A 20,000-nucleotide genomic window follows, 5' to 3' on the forward strand; every position below is an offset into this window, starting at 1 on the left:
GTAAGCCTACAGGAAACTCCCTTACTGATTGTATATGCAAGAGAATATAAAATAATTCCCAACACTACTACTAAACATTTTACATGGAACCTGTTAGTCTCACAAACATTTCCACCTTATCAGGTTCATGTCACTCCATTTCAATTTTTTTTCAAGGTAGAAATGATAGAGCTGTGACATCATTATACCGCGACCTTGCTCCCTGGGATGAACATAGAGAGGGTTATCTGACCAGCTGCAGCCTCTGACGTCATCACACATTACCAGAGGGTATGGTGGGGAATGCGTGTTTTATCTGTCATTATCCCGCTTGTTGCTCCCTTTAATGGCATCGTGTGAAAAAAAAAAAAAAATTGGGATCTTGTCCCCTTACTCTTTTCTCCAATTTTATTAATCTGTTTGTTGCATTGTTTTATAAACTGTGGTGAAACTATGGATATTGGGTTAATTAGGCGACGGTAAGTTCCATAAACATTGTACATTTTCCCATCTCTATGACATTTCCACGGCAAGCGATGGCGTTTCGAAAAAAACGATGATGAAAATATCGAACGGCAAGTGAGACGGAAGCTTATACATTAATCGAGTGAAAACGCTGTGTTGATCTGAGCCCTAGCACGTCTCTTGGTCCCTTCCGTGTCATCCCGAGGTCTGTTCTTGGTATCCTCAAAGGAGTTTAAGTTCTTTCCCTCGTCGTTCTCAGAATGCCTTGATTTAACTTCATTGGCCCTCCCGGAAATGAGGTAACCAGGCGGAAGAGATGTTCGTGACATGCCACACGTTTTACTTAACTTTGACAAACAGTTTACACAATCATTCATAAACTTTCCCAAATTCACGCAGTTCATTTTATGTATCTTTATTAACAGTAAGAAAGAGTGGGCCAAGGAAAAAAAAAATTGTTCGCTCAGACTCGAAAACGCCATAGCAGTAGAAAACACATATGTCGCAGTTGGCGCACACCTCTCCCCTGGGTGTAAACGTGCTCTCCACGTGGTTGCTTTGGGCGCATTGTGACAAGAAGGAAGCTATATGGTTGGCTGACGGAGGATGGAGGTATTGGGTCGATGAGAGGCGATGAATAGAGAATTATTAGAGAGAAGGGTTAGAGGGGGTAGGGCTGATGAGGTTGATTACTGGAAACAATTAGAATGAGGAGTGGTTTTATTTATTTCGTGGCGGCACGGGTGAGGAGGGGAGGGACCAAAAAAAAGTGTGTTAAAGATGCGATTAAAACAAAAAGAAAAAAAGAAATCGTGTTGAACGCAACTATATAGGATTAATAATGTGGATTAATAAATCATCCAGATTCCGAGTTCTTCCCGGAAAGGCGAGAAGTGCCAGAGATGCTGCGGTTGAAATGAAGGATCTCGTGTCACAGGTGTCGGCGAGGCAGGTGCGTCTCGTCACGTCCGCTCTGGTGTGGGAACCGTCGCGTCGTTGCCACAATCGGCTACAGGGGTTGGAGGGGGGAAGGGTGGAGGAGGGGAAGGGTGGAGGAGGAGAAGGGGGGAGGAGGAGAAGGGGGAAGAGGTGGGGGGAGACAGGGAAGACTCCGTGACGGACACTGTCACTTGTGCCTATTACGAGACTCATTTTGTGAGGTGCCTTTTTCGACGTCATGCCCCACGGACGCTCCCGTTCACAAAGCCCTCCCCAGCCCCGTCTCCGGATGACGTCACTCCAGCGTCCCCGAGATCGTCCTCGTGCGAGTGCCACATCCTGGCCAGGGAGCTCGGTGCCAGTGACAGATGGCGCCGGTGGGTCTCTGGGGCGAGGAGTGAGCTGTCCCGCTCCGGAAAACTGGGTCTGGACCAGCTTCGATTTTTAGAAACGTTATGCAAAGTCTCTGATTCCTTTTTCAACCCTATTTACTTAGCTGTGTACAATGTAAATACACACACACACACATGCGCGTGTGTGCATGTATGCATGTAAAAACAAGATTTTCAGCCGCTTGCACCTCCCTTTCCAAACTATCCCACCCCCATGCACCCACTCGGAGGCAGAGCATAACACACACCAAAGACGCACGTAAACGAACTATGCATCCAAAGTAGTCGGTAAAGGGAGCCCCCAGGCGCCGCGGGAGGAGGCTCCGATGACCGCACCGTGACACCGCGAGTCGGACGCGTTTCGGCTTACACGCTCGACGCTGGCCGGCTGCCTGTCCAGGGGCGGCCTCCGATCTGCCTCGCGTGATGCTGGGCAGGACTCGCATCCGAGATCGGAGGGAGGAAACGATCGCGCTTACTTACATTCCTGCATGTATACAGTACATGCTGTATATGTGTTGGGCACACACACACACACACACACACACACACACACACACACACACACACACACACACACACACACACACACACACACACACACACACACACATTCATCTCTATCTGTACATGTATTAGAAACTGTCAAACTGTAAGAATTCCGTTCGAAGGAGACGTAAGGGTCGATATTTTTCCGGTTTACGGCAATACGTGGCTTTAAAGATCCTTTAAAGGAGTTCAATAGCTTATACAAGAGCAGTAATACAATAATAATGCATTGTTACACGTCGGTAATACAGATGTATATAGAATATGCGTAAGTGATGCCACACACTTACGGATTTCTGTGTGACTGTATGCTGTAATCGTATGTGTGTGTGTATGTGTATAGAAAGGTAGATGGAGAGAGAAAAAGAGGGAGAGGGAGAGGGAGAGGGAGAGGGAGAGGGAGGGAGGGAGGGAGGGAGGGAGGGAGGGAGGGAGGGAGGGAGGGAGGGAGGGAGGGAGGGAGGGAGGGAGGGAGGGAGGGAGGGAGGGAAGGAGGGAGGGAGAGAGAGAGAGAGAGAGAGAGAGAGAGAGAGAGAGAGAGAGAGAGAGAGAGAGAGAGAGAGAGAGAGAGAGAGAGAGAGAGAGAGAGAGAAAGAGAGAGAGAGAGAGAGAGAGAATATGCACATGAATATAATAATTCACATATAAATAAAGAAAAAAAAACTAATTTAGCTGTATAAATCAATACACAATTAGGTACATAACAAACAAACATAAACATTACAAGTACCCCTACAGCTGTATCCCACCTTGCAAACGAAACACCCCATGTAAATATACAAAAAAATAAACAAACCAAAAAAAAGCGATTCGGCGGAAGACAAGAAACAGACTGAAATGCAGACGAGACCTACGTGATACAGACCAGGAAACTCGGGAGCATCAGCAGGTCGAGGTATCTTCTTGATCCTTCGCCTGCGGTCGTTCAGTGGCAGCGGGAGTGGAGTGGTGTGCTTACGTTGCAGTTTTTGATGTTGTTGTTGTGACGGTAAAACGTCGCTAATTTTTGGTGTTTTTGTTGTTGTGACGGCAAAGCGACGCTGTTTTTTGTTGTAGTTGTTGTGACGGCAAAACGTCGTAATTGTTTTGTCGTTGTGACAGCAAAACTTTGCTACTTGTTGTTGTTGTTGTGATGGCAAAACGAGGCTTTTTTTGTTGTTGTGGCGACAAATCGTCGCAAATTTGTTTTGTATTTTTCTTGATGTGACGGCAATACGCTGCTATTTTCGTTGTTGTGACGGCAAAATATCGCTAATTTTTGGTGTTTTTGTTGTTGTGACGGCGAAACGTCGCTATTTTTTTTATTGTTGTGACGGCAAAACGCTGCTATTTTTTGTTGTTTTGACGGCGAAACGTCGCTAATTTTCGTTGTTGTGACGGCAGAACGTTGCTATTTGTTGTTCTTGTGACGACCATTGTGTGTACGGACGCGTTTGTCTGTGCACTGTTTATATGTACTGTTTGTGTTAGGGAAGTTTGAAGGTCATACAAAAGGACGTGGAAGAAGATAAGAAGAGGAGAGGAATTGTAAAGTGGAAAGGAAGAAATGAAGATAATGAAAGAGAATAGAAAGTGGGCAGAAACGGGATATAAAAAAAGAGAGTGAAAATAAATATGGACAAGGAACGAAGACCAGAATGAGGATACGATGACATTCCTTCACGAATGTATCCACGTGACCTAATTGTATGGTGGTTCCACGTTGCATTTATCCTGAGCAGATAATGATTAATTGCAAGTTGTTTGAAGTATTGCATATATCCGGTTACATGTACCTGCTGGTGGGTGGGTGGCGTGTAACCTGATGTAAGTCGCGAAAGCCAGGCTAGTGACCCTTGTCTGTGTCATGCAACCTGTTACGAATTATTATAAAAAAGAGAATAAAAAAAGGCGTGACGGTAATTTCGCAGTTATTTGGATGCACTCTGCAGATACGTAAGGAGACTTGTCTTTTAATAGCCTTTCTTTGTGATTTTTTCCGCCAACGAGTCAGGATAATATTTCATTTTATTTTATTTATTGTTATTATTACAATTATTATTATCGTTATTATCATTATTATTATCATTATCATTATTATTTTCATTATTATTATTATCATTATTGTTATAACCATTATTATTGTTATTATTATTATTATTTATATAAATCTATATTTCTCTACAACACTATTCCCAAATTTCATGCATCTATCAGTCTAGGCAATCTCACAATCTTCGCTCAACGGAATTGCGAACTTTTGTGCAAATTCGTATTGGCGCAAGAACCCAGAGGGTGAAGGACCTCTCCCCTCGCCTATTCTCGCCCATTGCTCATCCTCCTCCTCCTCCTCCTTCTCCCTTTCTCCCCTTCCCTGCCTGCGAGAGTCGCTCCTGTGGCCCGTCCTCATCTGGCGCCCTCTGCCTTATTCATGTCTGGACTGCTTGCATTAATACTAGTTTTTATTAATATATATATATATATATATATATATATATATATATATATATATATATTCACACACATACACATACATGCATACAAATATACATTCATATATATTTACATAATATATACATATACATATATACATATATACACACATAGACACACGCGCAGACACACACACACAGACATATACCTATATATGCAAACAACAAAATACTTCCTCAAGACGCAAACTAAACTCACAGCGGCGTCCGCAGAATTTTCTGATTTCACAATTATTATTATTATTATTATTATTATTATTATTATTATTATTATTATTATTATCATTATTATTATTATCGTCATCATCATCATTACTATTACTGTTATTATCATTACGATTTTCATTGTCACTACTACTCTTATCACCGTGAATACTATCATAATTAATGTCAATATGTATGTATGTATGTATATATATTATACATATGACTGATATATATACACACATATACATATATATGTATATATAATGTATATAAATATACATAAATATATGTGTGTATATGTATATGTATATATAATATGTATATACTCACATACATCAATATACATATACATATACATATGTAAGTGTGTAAATGGGTACATATGTATGTGTGAATATACATATATATATATATATATATATATTTGTGTGTGTGTGTGTGTGTATATATGTATACATGTTTATGTGTATATATGTATGTATTTATCTTCAGCACTGTATGCATCGGCACCCCATCCTGTTCTCAGCGTCGCCTCCGTGCTAAGTGCGTAGACTTAATGAAAGTTCATTCAGTTAGTCTATAGCTCAGAACTTCCGTACCTGCTTAATTAACACTGATAATGGTTCTATTGTCTTTGTTTGTTGTGTCGAACTGCTTATTATCATTTTTTTTTTTTTTTTTTTTTTGTCCGTTGCGTATTCCGTAGAAATAAGTAGTCACATAAGTGCACCAGCTCCTTGTTGTTTATGCCAGCTATTTGCATTGTAATCGTCGCTGACCCTCGTGCTACACGCTGAGGGACGAGGTCGTGACGTCAGCCGTTCGAGCGATGACGTAGGTTGCACAGCTGCAGGCCACGCCCCCCCAGCCCTCTCGCACGGGAAGGTGGCCAATAATTAATACAGATTAACAGATACCTTTCATGCCCTCATCCGGCTTTGCAGTGCCCCGCCTATTGTGAGAGTGAAATGAAAAGATATGCCCGTATTCCCTATATTCCCTAAGCCTTCCTCTACATGTCTCATTGTTATCCACAGTGTGCCATTCATGTTTGTATACAAATTCTTGTATTTGCTGTACTAAACATAGTGGATGATTGTGCGTGTGCTTGTCCATTACTTGGTTCATGTTAGCAGTTGTTTTTGCTGACAAGCTGTTTTTTCTTTAGTAATGCTAAAATATCAACGTGATATGTATATTCATTTGCGAGCTTACTGTTTTTTTATATCTAATCATGCGTATTTTTAGTTTTTTTTTTCTTTTTTTTTTATAAAAATAGGTTTGCATAAATTTAGGTGACGATAACTCCGTCAGAAAACGAACATCGAGCATTTTCACCTCCGCTGTTGATAGATAAATCATTAACTCCTTCTGGCAAACATTATGACTACGTTTTGCGTGTCAGCAGTATGTAGCTCTCAGCAATCAGCAAACATCAAGAGCGATATAAAAATCATGTGCGGTTTTATTCAGCACTTTTTTATGATGCTTAAAACATGAGCTTCCATTCGCGAAAAAAAAAACAATATGAAAACGAGAACGCTCTAAGGACGAAGATAAGAGAAAAAACGTCTCGCTGCTTCATAGGATATCGTATATTTTGTATGATTCTTTTTCCCTTGCCTATTCCCATCTTTGGACAACGAACTCTATTCCACTTACGAGACGACGAAACAGAGTGTCAACAAGAAACACAACAAGCACTTAAGGAGTCCCGTATTTAACAACAGGGCGTAGTAATTTCATAATTCTAGTGAATCACTCACGGACTAATAACACAGTTCTCTACTCTCCTAACCTATTATGTATAATAACTTGAACTTTAAAGTACAACCCTTGTGTTAAACATAGTGAAGCCGAAGAAGCGAGTGGTATTATTTGAGTGAAAGTTAGTCGTGTTTTGAGTATTTTTGTATATGATAGGTTTTAAAACAGTAGTTTATTGTCGAAACCTCGCTGTCTCTACGCTTCTGCTCCGTTTAGTCGTAAGCTGATTCAAATCATGCATTCAGATTTTCCCAATGCATTCAACGAAAAAAAAAAATCATTCTTGTCGATTTGTTGAAGAGGATCTGAAGTGAAACTGAGAAAGAGAGAGAAAAAAAGGCCATTTAGTACTAATTTGTCATGTAATGGAACGACCCTGTTGCCACTCCCGTAACTGAATAATGCGTCTGGGTGACGATTAAATTCCTAGGCAGCAGAAGCACGCTGGCATAGAATGACATAATCCGAGACCTTAGTTTTCGATGGACAGGACTTAATACGGGCTATTTGCGTTTTGTCCCGTGGTGGTGTTGGCATGTTTTAACACCTGGAATCCTTTGTCAGTCTCTAGCCTTATTATACGTAATCTGATTCTCTTTATATGGTTATTTATGCTTTCGAAATTTATCGCATTTATACTAGGTTGAATATGTACTTTGTTCCACCTTCCAAATAGTGATTTGAAAAAACAGAAATATAGGGAATTCGCGTGTCTTTTGTTAACCTTATTGTTAGTAGTAAATGGCATACCGTACTGGTTTGATTATCCTATAACACATATTTAATAATTTAATATCAATAAAAAAATGTATTAAATACCCTCTTAAGAAGCTCTTGTTCCTCGCTGTTCACTGTTCAGTAATTATACCGGAAATGTATAATCACCTTTCCGTTTATCATTAGTTGTAATGAAGATGGTATTTGCCCTCCTAAATACCTAGTGGCGTAGCTAGATAATTGGGGGCCCGGGGATCAGAGCCCTTAAAGGACCCCATGTATTCTTTAAGTATATAGAAGCGTCATTTGGGGACGGGGGGGGGCTACATCGTACCTCCTTCCCTATCTACGTCCGTGTAAATACTTTCTCTCCCATCTCTTTGTAGGCGGGTATATGCACTGTCCACTGAAATACTCAAACAGAATGAGTCAGATGGTAACCCAGCGTGACTTTTCCTGACCTTCACATTCCTCATTTTTTTTTTTTTTTTTTATAATGCCATCAAAATAATATTATTATCATTATCAATATTATCATCATCACTATCATTATCATTATTATTATTATTTGTATTATTATTATTATTATTATTATTATTATTATTAATATTATTATTGACATTATGATTTATATAACGTTATCAAAATACTGATAGTATTAAAACACTCCGAAAATCAAGGAAAAGTGTATACAAGTGAAAAAGGTAGGACCAGTAATTAGTTCCTTAGTGACTAAGTTAAGTGCTTGTGGAACCTAGTATGTGTAAGAACTATAACTAAACATATCACAATGAATATGGTGTATGTGTACCGTACCATCTTAGCAAAGAGAGTTAAGAATTGCGGAAGTGAGCGACATGATAAATCTGCTTCGAAACTATTTAATTTTTAACAACGCTTTCAACAAATGCCCTTTTCTCCTTTGAAATCTATTGTAGGCCTATATCATCTGCATCGTTAGAGTCATAGCGAAACTGATATTAACCACAAATAGGACAGAAATATCAATCTCTTCTCAAATCATGTCACTTCACAGAACACGCAGGAAACAACACATGTTATCATTCTTTGCTACAAATGTCACTAGTTTAAAGGACGAACATCGCACAAGTATTTAACAAATCTAAAACATGAAAACAATGTAATCTGACGAACTTCATGAACCTCGCTGTCTGATATTTTAATATTTTTTTCTGTAGTAAGAATAGTTCGATCAAATAGATCATTCGCGTACCCAGAAAACCCAAAAGCATAGTGACTAGTAATCGTACCATTAACGGAGACCTTTCATGGTCAAATCCAGTTTCACGGTGTCCTCGGAATATCTAGTTCTGTAATGAAACCAGTTTCTAGTTCTTTTTGCAAAATTAATTTCTAATCCTGAGGTAAAATCAATTTCAAGTTCTTTGGTATAGTTACTTTAATAATTCTGCGGTCATATTAATTTCTAGTTCTGTGGTAAACTTAAACTCTAGTTCTGCGCTAAAATATATCCCTAATTTTGCGCTTAAGCTAATTTATCTTTCCAAATCTACTTCAGATGGATCTCATCATTCAGCCAAGTCTTATATAAAAATATACCGATAGTCAAACCAATAACCAAACAACCAAAATAAAGAAGTGTAGGTCACAAGAACTACAGAAGAAGTCGGTCTAACAACAGCTATTCTCCTCACTATATGTAATTGTTATACCAAACCAAGCTAGAATATGCATGAGGCCTTACATGGCAACAGTGTCCGTGATTAATTCATCTTGCGTGGCATTCAACTGTTGCTATGTTGTCTGGCATTGCTGTTGTTTATTTTTACCAAGGGTAGTTTAAGTATGTAGTGTTTTTTATCAATCAATCATAAAAAAAAAAAAAATTAGTGCTGATGATAACGATATGAAAACATGGTTCATAGAGATTTCATCATAAATGAAGAAATATGTTTCGTCAATGAGTAAATGTATAATCACGTCATGTTATGTAATCGTGGAAAAAAACATCAAACGTGAGATGTTTATCAAGATGATTTTTCAAAAATCCAGGAAGTCGGTACATTCGTGTTTAGAAGGCACAGACAAAATAATAAGATTTAGGATAAGGTGGATACAAAACATGAGAAAAGATAAGCCAGGTTGAATTTGTATATATATTTTTTAGATATTACTTAAAGTCAAATTAGCTCGAAGCCCCGAATAATGACTTAATCAACGATAATCGCAACCATCTGAGGTCTCATACTCCCTAACAACACATCTAAAATAAGCAGACAAGTAAATAACGAAAAAAAATCTAGTATACGTTAAAAAAATCGGTACATTTTCCCCAACGGAAGGTACTAAATTCCGCAAAATTCTTGTCCGCCTCGATGCTTTCAAATTTATATAGTATATCTTATCAATTTAGAATCCTCATTCACGTTGGAAAATAAACATGATAGAAAATGGTATATAAATGCTTCGAAGATAGACTAGTGTAATTTAATACTTCCTGGTTCATATGGAGTGCCCATAGCTTGTTTTGCTGATTATATAACTGTGTACAGGTTATATAATACATCACCAGCTGGCAAATGAAACAAAATATTCAAAAGTCTGACATATACATATATCGGTGAGTATTTGCATATACAGCTGCGTCAATATTCAAGCGTGTTATGTAAATGGATGTTGAATTATGCAAGAACGTATGTATGTGGGTGTGTGTGTACGAAAAAATGAATACGAATGGGATGTACGGAATGCAATGATGTTTTTGCGTGGTATCGATTTGGAGCGTAGAAGGACCATTACGTGTTCAACGATGTATTTGGTTCCTGACGAACTATGCATAGCGTATGGAAGTCTAGAGATAAACTGGCCTATTTCATCATTAGTATATCGATTCAATATCATCATAAACTTTTTTTTTTTTAATTAATACGTAGCCTTAAAGATAAATCTAAAAAAGAATACGGAATTAGGAAACACAGATGAAACAGTATTAAAGTATTCGGAATTAATTAAGAATACATAAATAATGTAAATAACTGCAAGTAACTGGCAAGGGAAAGAGCAATAAGGCAGATTAGGGCAGTGAAACTCGGCGAAGCATAACAGCATCTGACCGGGTTGGAGAGAACAGTGCGAGACTAAACTGGATTGGAAACCGGGTACGTGACATTACCGGGGGTGAGGTCAAGGCCTGAGGGATTGACATGATCAATACCGGTAGTTTGGTGAGGAATGTGATGCAACATGTGATAAATGTCTGTTGTTTTCGTGTGTGTTTATAGTGTTTTGTTTGTGTCGTGTGGAAGAATTCATTGATTAAATTATTTTTTTAATATATGGAAAAAATCGCGTTATCAGTATTAAAAGTTTCGTAAAACTTGTTAAGAGAATTCACGTCTATAAGTAACAGTAATTGTAAATTCATAAAGGAATGAGTCTTACAAATTGTCACCTTATCAATTTTTATTTAACACATGATGTAAGTAGAAAATATTTAACTTCATATAAGATACATTTCGGGATAGTTGTTTATCATTAGCCTCTAAGATTTTAAAAGAATATTAAAAATACCGAAGTTTTCCATCAACCTATAAAACAAACTAGTAATACCTCAGCAAAAGTTGATTCTGCTTTATAACCTACATATGAACAGCGAGAGAATTGCGTCAAACTATATGAAACTGTTTAATCTAACAATTATCGTTAGAATATTGCAATAAATCTTTTTTGCTCTGCAATCTAAAATCTTGGATTTCTCAAACAGTAAACAAGAAAGTGTTTATGTTTACTTTACTGCGAATTGTGAAATGCTCGTTATTATAACAAGAGTCTAACTTTGGCTTTACATTTTTTGTGATAACTAGGTGTGGTATAAGTATTGTAATTTCTCATATTACAGACTTTGGGGGAAATTGGTCTAATTAACAAATGGATTTAATTTGAAGTAAATGGGCTTGATTTGAGGGGATCACATTAGCATATAACTTATGTAATAAACGGTATATTAGTTGATAATATTGATAAAATAATCAGCAAAAAAACATGTTTGGTGAAATCCGAAGCAAGATATTCATAAGTAAAGAGTCAAGTTCCCTTGTTTGTTCCAGTCTTAATTTGCTTATTAGCCAGACAGACTTTGGGAAGACCCTTGTATTTACGTGTAACTTTCTTGTTAGATAATCCCTCAATGTCTGAAATAGTCAGTGGACATGTTTGTGTCCCAGGAAGCGCAATGAAAATGTTTCCAACTTGCTTCTCAAAAGACGATAAAAAATTAAACCTTTCAAGAGTAATGGTACTCCTAACGAGGAATTGGGAACAAGGCAACGGCGCAGAGGAGGTGTGGAAAGGTAATACGGTAAGGTTTGGCGTGGCAGGGAATAAGGGACAGCATTTTGGCTTAGCAGGGGTTAAGGGACAGCAGGAGAAGACCGTGCAACAGGCGTAGGGATGTCACGTGCACATTAAAGATGCCAAGACCGCGCCATGTACGACCTTGTTTGACCGTAAAGGCCAGATTTAACAGGACGACCCTCTGAAAGTCATCATTACTCGTTACTAATCCTAAATTGTATTTTCTGAATGTTAATTATCATTATCGTCGACTCTTCTCCTTATATATTCTTCTTTCCTTTCCTTGCCTAACTTGCCTAACAGCCAGACTTTTAAACACATTCAGATATGATGTTTGCTGAAAGTGACGCGAGAGAAGCAAAGTCACGATTGTATTGCTATTCTGACAAAGCGAAGTGTAACTAGTATTTTCCAATTTAAAGATAATATAATCGCATCTGTGATGAGCCATAATATAAAATGATCTGTTCATCTGTTACTAGACCCTTGCTATGAATGAAGTCTGCATGATAGTAGGGACGAAAAAAAATGAACGGAAAAGAAAAATTACAGGCCTTTTGTCGGCCATAAATCTTTGAAAAGGAGTAATTGTCCACTTCCATTACACAATAATAACTAGACTGTGAGGAGAGCATATCTGGTAGCATGTGGTTAGAATATCAACGTCGGGGAAGATGCGAATAGCACGCAATGTGTGGAGTAAACATTGCTTTAAGAAATATGAAGGCTCATATCTGTAACTTACTGGAGGCTTAGCATTAGTTTTAATCTTGGTCCTTGGATTATGAATTATTCAGAGGGCACATTTAATAATAATAAGTAGTGTGTGTGTAAAGAGAGAAAAAAGTGAATCGAACGCTGATAAGATATGTATGTGAGAAACTGCATCCGCGATTATTAATAGAAACATATCTTGAGCGACTGTATTTCAACAAACATGCAACTACACATTTTAGAGCATGACGCACGTTATAGAATAAATATTCATTGATGGGCAATCACGCGTTTCTCAAAACAAATTCGAGCTCAAACAAAAGATCAGAATTTTAAGCATCCCACCTTATCTTATGTCACGTCCTGTGTTCAGAATGTTTAACGGAGATCACTGTACTTGAATAGCGAGCTTACTAGTGTACTATATTCACCAACACGATTCCCTAACGCTAATACATCTCCCCAGCTTCTGAATGCTAATACACATACTATATACCCAATATATTCAAGGAAATAATTAAATAAATCGTTTGAACATTACATGTCGCAAACTGTTCACACTCGATGTCTTTGGTGCACATCCCTGCAGCGACGACACAGCTTCGTGCCTCCTCGTGGAGAGAGAAAGCTTAGGCACTACTACTGTATAACTTAGGTGGTTGCGACACGACGATATCTAGGGAAACTGGGACAAGTACGAACTAGAAATTTGATAAGTTATTTGGAGGCTTTGAATATGGGAGAAAATTTACTTCTGGGCGTATGTATATGTATGTTTTTTTCTTCTTTTTCTTTCTCTTCTTTTCTTTGTTTTTTTAATTGTTTGTTTTTCTTTTCTCTTTCTATGGAAACTAGGACGAGTAAGACTTTAGAATTTGATAAACTTGAAGGCTCTTGTCCCGTTTGTGGCGGAATCGCTTATCTCGTGTGTATTTTTTTTTTCTGTTTGTTTGTTGGGAAGCAAATTGATAGACGTGGATTTATCAATTTGTGTTTGTTTTTTGGGACACATTGTAGTGTTTATTGAGTTTTTATCACATTGGTTAATGACGTTGTGATGATATGTTGCAAAAATTATACAATTTTTGTCTTGAGAAGTTATTATACAAAGTTTAAATTTAATGAAAACCTTAAGAAGTGAGTACACAAAATTCAAAGATAATTAAATGTTTTAATCATTAAACAGCAATAGAAATAACCAACTATACTCTGAATCCCGTCAGTGAAAAAAAAAAAAAAAGTTACATCATATGGCGCAGCGCATACGGTTACGCAAGGGCCACCTGAACGTCTAGAATTAATCAGCCTGGGAACACATATTCAACAAACAAACAAACAAGCAAAAAGGATGAGTATATGGGCAAAGCTCACAATGGCGTCCATTTTCGAGCGTCTTAAGCCCATTGACCGTCTTCCATATACGGTTGTTTCCTCATTAGGTGTCAGTCTTTTATTCGCTTTTTCGCTCATTCCGGTTTGTCCTCATATTTGGTTGTGTCCTCCTTTATGTGTGTTTTTATCCGGCTGTGTCCTCCTTTGTGTGTGTTTTTATTCGGCTGTGTCCTCACTCACTCATATACTCATTCGTTTCTTCACTTAGTAGGCTGTCCTTATTCAGCTGTGTCCTCATTCTCCCGTGCCTTCATTCCGCTGTGTCTCCACTCAGTCACTTCCTTCAATCACCTCACCTCCTCTGTGTCCTCATCGACTCATGTTCTCATTCGTGACTTTACTCATGTGCACTCGGCTGTGTCCTCATTCGGCTGTGCCCCCACTCATTCATGTCTTCACTCGCATGTGCTCTCACTCACTCATCTTTTCGTTCGTCTGTGTTCTCACCCACTCACGTTCTCATTCGTGTCTTCACTCAATGTGCACTCAGCGTTTGCTCCTGACGAAAAAATACAGTCCAGCAATGAGTAGGGAGGTGCTTCAGAAGTTCATAAGCCTAACAGGACGAATTAGGCCGCGCGAAAACTGGTTATGCTACGTCACGGCGTGAACGTAAACACACGCGCCTCATTTTCCCATCTGCGAGAACTGCGCATGCATCTTTTTGGTGTTTGTAAATTAAAAAAGAAAGAGAAGTGAGTTTAAGCACTGAAAAAAAGAAAAAAAAAGAAAAAAAGAAAGAAAAAAATATATATATGTAAATTGCGATAGAACACATTTCCTAGTGTCGGGAAAATTCTTAAAAATATATAAATGATATTAATCTTTCCGTGCTATAATAAACATACGTTCTTTTCTCATTTAAAGTGCCTGTGAAAAAGACGAAAAAGAAGAAAGAAGAAAAAGAAGTGGATTAGGCACTAAAAAAAAAATATATATAAGCAGCAACAGAAAGACGGGGAAAGAGTATAAATGAAAAAAAAATATCGCTAATATTTCGGTGACAAATTTTGAAATATAAAATAATACATAATATTCTTTCCAGATTACTGTCCCACGTCCTTATCTTGACTTTTTTTTTAAGATTTTGTTCTAAAATAATATTTCTTCGGTATACTCAACGTTGATGTTTACTTAACTGTTTGTTCTATTTTCTTAAATATATATAGATAAATAAATACATATATATAGATAGATAGATATATAGATTTTGATACAGCTGTTTCAGCATTTGTAAAAAAAAAAAATATGTAGGTTAGGGTACGTATTTTCGCGCCCTTTCCGTGAGCTGAGGATTCGAACAAAGGCATGAGTCACTGCGTTATGAAAATCGCGTTCTATGTTTAGACTTTGACCACAGGATGCGAAGGATGCTGGGAGAAAATGCAAAAGATAGCTGAAAGTACTTTTTTTTCTATTGTCTGGGATGACATGTTGAAATGTTGTAATCCTTTCGTCGAATTTTGTTAAATGGAGAATTTAGGTAGAAATTTATGTACGTATGAGTTTATTATCGATTTTGAATAATTTATAATCATTCTCAATAATACAATGATTATATAATATCATCTTTGTGATTATCAGTATCAACAATATCGTCATCACTGATACTAGTTTTATGTCATCATTTATGTTTATCACTGTTGGTATTAACATTGTCATGACAACGTTTATCGATAATATCTTCCAAATCCCTTCCTCTGTCAAACTAAAGCTATTATTAAGTAAAAGAAAATAAAAATAAAAAATAAAAGAAAAAAAAGAAAGAAAGTAGATGCAAAGAAAAAGAGAAGAGAAAAAAAAAGAACAGAAAACAGAAAACAAGAAAATATGGAAGGATAGAAACGAAATAAAACAAAGAAAGAAAACAAAGAAAAATAAATAAAGAAAAAAAACGAAGGAAAATACGAAAAAAAAAAATATATACACATACAAAAATCCCGAAGCTATGTTTCTCCCTTATACAGATGGTCCCTAAATAGTTTCCTTTGTCCGGACGAGATAAGGGCATCGCGCCGCCACACGGACGAAGAGGCAGCCAACAGGCGCTCTGCACGTGACCTGGTCGTGGACGCAGAGGTGTTATGCCAGATGGGCCGCAGAGGAAGCAGAGAAATGTATGTGTATATATAAACAACCTGATAATGATAGTGTATATATATATTAAGGTGTATATGTATATATACATATATACTTATATACATATATATACATACACACACATAAATATATGTGTGTGTGTGTGTGTGTGTGTGTGTGTGTGTGTGTGTGTGTGTGTGTACATGTATGTATAAGTATATATATATATATACATATATGTATAAGTATATATATATATATATATATATTAATGTGTGTAAATATATGTATATATGTATCTATTTATGTTTTTGTATATATATTTACATATATATATATTAATGTATGTATATATATGTGTGTATATATATACACAGATGTGTATATATATATATATATATATATATATGTGTGTGTGTGTGTGTGTGTATTAATGTATATACATAAATATAAATATATACACACACACACACACTCACACACACACACACACACACACACACACACACACACACACACACACACATATATATATATATATATATATATATATATATATATATATATATAAGATGATAAACATTGACGGAGGGATTTATTTACTTGATTACGCTGTGAATTTTTGAATTGTCGATTGTGTTCCGTGTGTTTGTGGACTGAATTACGTAAGATCTCACTGTCAGAATCGATACCCTGAGTAACTTAGTACATCAGTACGTACATTAAGGAAATAGAGATTGTTGATTTAAATTTCCTCGATATGACTTTCCTTCCACGTTCATCAGCAAAGAAGTGTCTCGTTTTGAATTACTGCTTGGCGAACAGGAGAATGTGGGATACCGCCGAGGACTTCTGTGTCAGCCTTCAACGCTGGGTCAATGTTTCCCGCCCGAGGCATGCACCGCCACCTCAACACGCCCCGGTCACGTGATCCTGAGCCATGGGATGTGAGTGAAGGGGGGGAGGAGGGGGGGAAGGGGGAGGGAGGAGGGGGAAGGGGGAGGGAGGAAGGGGAGAGTAGGATGAGGGGGTGGATGGTGAGGAGGGAGGGGGAGGGGGAGAGAGAGAACAAAGAGGAAAAATCTGGAAATCAACAAAGGGGGGAAACTATTTATATATGGTTTTGGGTTACAGAGAATTAAAATACGGGTTTTGACGGAAGGTGAAAGAACACCGTTTTCTGTTGTATTCCATTATGTGTGTGTAAAGGTGCGTGGTTCTGCATCGATTTTTAATTGCGTATGCACACGCAAATGTCTCTCCGTTAAGCACAAATATACTATATGCACGTTTGCGTTAAAGTTTATATCGACATGTTTAAGTATGAGAAAAAAAAACTTCAAGCTTGAACATGCAAAAATATGAATTATCACTACTCTGAATATATAGTGCAGAGAAAGAGAAAGTTATATTGATAGACAGAAAGACCGAGCGAACGCGAGAGAGAAAGAGAGAGAGAGAGAGAGAGTATTTTATATAAATAAATATAAATATATAGATACAAATATACATACATACGCACACACACACACACACACACACACACACACACACACACACATATATATATATATGTGTGTGTGTGTGTGTGTGTGTGTGTATGTATATATATACGTATGTATGTATATCTATATATATATATTTATATTTATATAAAAATACACACATACATACACACACACACATACACACACACACACACACACACACACACACACACACACACACACACACACACACATACACACACACACACACACACACACACACACACACACACACATATATATATATATATATATATATATATATATATATAGAGAGAGAGAGAGAGAGAGAGAGAGAAAGAGAGAAAGATTGAGAGAGAAAACAGGCGTGCTTGCCCCGTCCTTCCTGAGTCGCGGCCTTCAGGAGCATAGTACTCTGACTCAGCTAAAGTTTACCACGAGTTTGTTGACCGCAGTCGGGTTCCATACACAAACCACTGAAGTTCATTAAACCCCCTATAGGCCGTGGAGGTTCATTTAAAACCTAAACCTCCATGAGTTCTTGTAGTCTAAGAAGGTTCATTTAAAACCCAAACTTGCATGAACCCCTTGAAGTCTAAGAGGGTTAATTTAAAACCTCACAAAACCCCTTGTAGTCATGGGGGTTCATTTAAAACCTAAACTTCCACGGAGGTCCAGTGAGGTTCATTTAAAACCAAAACCTCACGAACCCCTCGCAGTCATGGAGGTTCAATTTAAAACCTAATCCACGAACCCCTTTTTAGTCTACGAACGTTCATTTAAAACCCAGACCTCTCGATATCCTCTTGGTGAACGGGGCGAAGGAAGCACAGGCCCATAACGCCATGCAGTCGCTGTCCTTGCATGAGGATCGATAAGCTAGTCAACAGAATGTCAAGTTAAAACTAGTATGGTCCGTCTTTATCAGCGAGGAGGCCCACGTGCGAAGTAGAGAATGAATAAAAAAAAAAGAAAAAAAAGAAAAGGAAAGAAAAGAAAAACATCTATTTATCTATCTAGGTATCTATATCTATATAGCTATCTATACATATATCTGTCTATCTGTATATATATCTATATCTGTATCTATATCTATCTCTTTATCTATCTATATATCTATCTATCTATCAACCTATCTATCTATCAACTTATCTATCTATTTATCTATCTATCTATCTATCTATCTATCTATATATCTATCTATATAAATATATATACATATATATACACAAACAGTAAGGCGAAGTAAAAGATGAGAAACTTGGAGAATAATAAAAAAAAATATGAGTAAAAGGATGAGCAAAAACAAGAAAAAATATATATACATATAAATATACATATATATATATATATACATATATATATAAATAAATACTGCAGTATCGTAAGCGACTATATGGGATTGAGTGTACAGTAATATTTTCTCAGTACACTGTATTATGTAGAAGGAGAAAGTACTGTTGCCATGATTGCTGTTGATTCAGTCCGTCTGGGATTTTAAGAAAATATATTTACATTTTCATGTGGTTAAGTGTAGATAAATAAAGAGGGAAATGCGAGAGAGAGAGAAAGAGTCAGGAAGAGAGAGAGAGAGAGAGAGAGAGAGAGAGAGAGAGAGAGAGAGAGAGAGAGAGAGAGAGAGAGAGAGAGAGAGAGAGAGAGAGAGAGAGAGAGAGAGAGAGGAGGGAGAGAGGGAGAGAAGGAGAGAGGGACAGATAGAAAGATAGACAGATATACCGAGACATAGACACAAAGACAGAGACATACAGACAGACACACAGGTAGACAAACAGACACACAGGTAGACAAACAGCCACACCAATAGAAAAAGAGAGAAACGAACATATAGATAAAGATACAGGCAAACGCACCCATGCAGATAGACCGAGAGACGAAGACACAGACAAGGACAACCAGACAAACAGACGTTAAAAGACCCAAATGGAGACACCCGCAAAAAAAAGATAGAGATGAAGAGACACAGAGAGATATACCTAAACAGACAGCCAATTAAAACAGACAGACAAAATAAGAACAGATAGCCAATTAAAACAGACAGACAAAATAAGAACAGACAGCCAATTAAAAGAGACACACACCTAAACAGATTGGCAGAATAAGATACAGACAGACACATCTAGACAGACAGATAGAAAAAGACGCAAACAGACAGAGACAGACACTTAGAAAGACAGATTGAAAAAGACATGCATATATACGTACAGATAGAAACAGATACAGATAGACAGTTAAAGAAATATACAAACTAACACACCCAGACGGACAGACAGACAGACTTGTAAAAAAACACACATGCAGACGGACAGATATAAACAGATACAGACAGATAGGTAAAGACACCCAGATAGACAGACAGATAAAGACACCCAGACAGACAGTCAGAAATATATAAAAAAGGTACAGACAGACAGGTAAAGAAAGATACAAATTCACACAGCCAGACAGAGAGATAGACAGACAGACAG

The 20,000-nt window shown here is 37.4% G+C and overlaps 1 protein-coding gene across 1 annotated transcript in view; it reads right to left on the minus strand.

Moving 5' to 3' along the window:
* Window positions 1-20,000, minus strand: part of LOC125034517 (facilitated trehalose transporter Tret1-like) — a 36,774-nt gene that overhangs the window by 10,582 nt on the left and 6,192 nt on the right. The window lies entirely within an intron of this gene.

The sequence above is a fragment of the Penaeus chinensis genome, chromosome 18 (genome assembly GCF_019202785.1).
Source record: "Penaeus chinensis breed Huanghai No. 1 chromosome 18, ASM1920278v2, whole genome shotgun sequence".
In the NCBI taxonomy this organism is placed as follows: domain Eukaryota; kingdom Metazoa; phylum Arthropoda; class Malacostraca; order Decapoda; family Penaeidae; genus Penaeus; species Penaeus chinensis.